The 3,448-nt window shown below is 52.1% G+C and overlaps 1 long non-coding RNA gene across 1 annotated transcript; it reads left to right on the top strand.

The window, feature by feature from the left end:
- The first annotated feature begins 6 nt into the window (after positions 1 to 6).
- LOC113941795 lies at positions 7 to 734 on the top strand. Its single transcript, XR_003525760.1, has 3 exons — positions 7 to 100; positions 402 to 461; positions 548 to 734. It is a non-coding gene; the product is annotated as an uncharacterized LOC113941795 (long non-coding RNA).
- The last annotated feature ends 2,714 nt before the right edge of the window (positions 735 to 3,448 follow it).

The raw sequence follows: 3,448 nt of genomic DNA on the forward strand, positions 1-3,448 counted from the left end.
CAGAACAGCAGGAACAGGGCTGAAGACTTCATCCACCAGAGCCTGCCCTACCTGCAGGACCCTCAGGCCAACGTGCGCCTGGCGGCCGTCAGGTTCATCGGTGAGTGCCAGCCCCTGCGGTGCCTCTGGGGGCAGCCTGGTCCCTGTGCTGCTGCTGCCCCAGCAACGAGGGGCAGTCCTGGGGCTGCCCCAGCAGTGCCTGGCCACCCCGGGCAGGGCCTTGCCTCCCTCTGCCAGCCCTGCCCACGCAGCGGGGCTTGGTGGCCGCCTTGCTCAGTCCCACTGCCCTGAGCTTCTGGGGGCTCCTGGGCTCAGCCCTGCTGAGGGGGAGGAGGGGAGGACTGGGGGCCCTGCTGCTGGGAGCAGGCTGGGGAGCAGGGCTAATGGAGCTCTGTGCCCAGAACTCATCACACGGCGCCTGAGGGAGCAGACCACGGAGAGTCAGGCTGACATCCTGAGCGGTGAGTGGGGAGCACGGTCTGTCGGGAATCCAGAGGCTTTCTGCAGATGTGGGGTTTGATCTGGGCTCTGTTTCTTTCCCTCACAGCGCTTCAGCCCTTGGAGAATGACTGGGACATCTCTGTCAGCTCCCTGGCAGTTCAGACAACCTCCATTCTGAGGAGTCCTTGTGTGCAGCAAAGACCAAGAGGCCTCCTGCAAGCACTGCGCTGCTGCTGGCCGTGAGCCCGGTAGAGGTGCAGCTTGCCTTGGCTAAAGGACTGGGGCTCAATAAAGCTGCAACAACGTGCCCAAAGCCCTGGTGTCCTTCAGCTGCGCGGTGCTGAGTGTGCCGAGCCGACCGTGTCCTTCCTGGGCTGTCCCGCAGGCAGCGGGATGCTCCCCCCTCAGCACCCCTGGCCCCAGGCTTGTGGGACAAGCTGAGCCCTGGCTGGGGCTTTCCCCGGGAGAAGCCGCCTTGCCTAAAGGAAAAGCTGCTGCCCGAGCCTTCTCACCCCATTTCAGGGCCACTGCCAATGTCACCCTGCCCTCTGCCGCTGTGAAGCTATTCCCCCTTGTCCTGTCACTCCAGGCCCTCGTCCAAAATCCCTCTCCAGCTCTCTCAGAGCCTCTTTTAGGAACTGGAAGGGGCTGCAAGGTCACCCCAAAACCTTCTCTTCTCCAGTCTGGGCAGCCACAGTTCTCCCTGTGTCCCCACACAGTGCCCCACTCTGGGACCCCTGTGTCCTCCCAGGCCCAGCACCCCAGGAGGTGACACGGCAGCAAACCCTGTGCTGCAGCCGTGGGTTGCTTTGGACCTGGCTTCCCGCAAAGTCCCCGAGACCCAGCGAAAAATCTTACTTCCCAGAGAGAAAAAAAAACCAAATAGCAGAGCTAGAGCAAAAATATAGATGTACATATATCACAGTCATATCCAGTAAGAATACTCATCATGGCTGGGCTTCGTGAACAAAGATTTGGGAAGGGCTCTACCCACATTTGTTGTAAGCTCATTGGTGGCTAAAAAGGTCAATATGAGATAGACATGTCTGGTTGCAAAAGGCACAGCAGAAAGACTCCTTAGGTGGTATATTCTGCAAGGCACGGTTCTTTCTGCGTTGTCTATTCTCCTCAAGGGTGATCCTGCGTGCGTTCTCAAAAGCATCAGCAGCGTTACAGATGCTGTGTCTCCAGGCCTCCCGATTGGAGGTCGGAGTAGACCAGTTATGATGACCAATATGGTCAAGGTTGAGATGTTGTTTCAGGGAGTCCTTGTATCTTTTCTTTTGGGTTCCTCTCTTGCGGTAGCCAGTGGCAAGTTCACCATAAAGCAGGATCTTAGGGAGGTGGTGGCCCTTCATCCTGGAGACGTGCCCTGCCCATCGCAGCTGTGTTCTCAGCAACATGGCCTCAATACTTGTGACTGCTGCTTGTTCTAGAACAGATGTATTGGTCACATAATCTGACCAGTGGATGTTTAGGATTGTGCAGAGACAGCGTTGATGGAAGCGTTCAAGGAGACGCAGGTGCTGGCGGTAGATGACCCATGATTCAGAACCAAATAAGAGAGTAGACAGCACTATGGCTCTGTAAACACTGATCTTTGTACTTTTCATCAGGTGTTTATTTCGCCAAACTCTTTTATGAAGCTTTCCAAAACTCTCTATACCTTTGCTAACCTGTTGTCTATCTCTCCATCCATCTTACCGTCTGAGGAGATGAGGCTACCCAGGTAATTAAACTGCTGGGCTGATTTGAGCTCTGACTGGCCAATGGTGATATGGGGATGATGGAAGACTTCCTGAGGTGCCAGTTGATAGAGAACTTCTGTCTTCTTTAAGCTGACTTCCAGCCCAAAGAACTCAGCAGCATCTGCAAAGCAGGATGTTAAATGCTGCAGAGCTGCTTCTATGTGTGCAACAAGGGCAGTGTCATCAGCATAAAGCAGCTCCCGGACAAGATGGTTTAAGGTCTTAGTGTGGGCCTTCAGTCACCTTAGGTTGAAAAGGCTTCTGTCAGTACAGTATTGAATGTAGATACCGTCCTGATCATTGAGGTCTGCTGTGGCCCTTTGGAGCATCCTGCTGAAAAAGATTGTGAATAGGGTTGATGTGAGAACGCAGCCTTGTTTCACACCCTTGGTTATTAGAAAGGGCTCAGAAAGTGCATTGCCATTGTACTGACTTGACCGTGCTGATCCTCATGGAGTGAGATGATCATTTTAAAGAACTTGGGGGGACAACCTAAATGTTCCAAAATCTGCCACAGACCTTTTCTGCTCACAGTATCGAAAGCCTTGGTGAGGTCGACAAAGGTTCCATAGAGACCTTTGTTCTGTTCCTGCACTTCTCTTGCAGTTGTCTGAGAACAAACACCATGTCTGTGGTACTCCTGTGGGCTCTGAAACCACACTGGCTTTCAGGTAGAATTCCTTCGGCTCTAGCGGGTATTAGTCTGTTCAAGAGTATTCTTGCCAGGATTTTGCCAGCAATGGAGAGCAGAGTTATACCACGTTAATTTGAGCAGTCTGATTTAGTACCTTTCTTCTTATACAAGTGATGATGGCTGCATCACGAAGGTCTGATGGTAGTTCTCCTAGTTCCCAAGAGTGCACCACAAACTCATGAAATTTAGCATGGAGTGCAAGGCCCCCATGTTTCCAGACTTCAGGTGGAATTCCATCAACCCCAACTTCTTGGCAGCAACTTCCTGATGAAATCCCTCAGTGATCAGCCCTTGAACACCACTATAGAACATCTTTATGATGCCTCTGTACAATGGGACAATATGTAATTTCAAGTTCTTTGTGGATGATGCCAAATTTCAGGGAGACCTTGAGCAACCTGAGCTGGTTTGAGGACACATACTGGGGCAGGAACTCCAATAAAATGAATTCACTCCTCTTTTATTCCCCACCAATACAGGGAGACAAAATACAAGGAGGTATAAATGAAAACATAAGCGTTTGCTGATGAGAAATATAGCAGCAAAAACGACAATACCAACAGAA

This window comes from Corapipo altera, unplaced genomic scaffold (assembly GCF_003945725.1).
Source record: "Corapipo altera isolate COAL_440 unplaced genomic scaffold, ASM394572v1 53641, whole genome shotgun sequence".
Classification (NCBI taxonomy): domain Eukaryota; kingdom Metazoa; phylum Chordata; class Aves; order Passeriformes; family Pipridae; genus Corapipo; species Corapipo altera.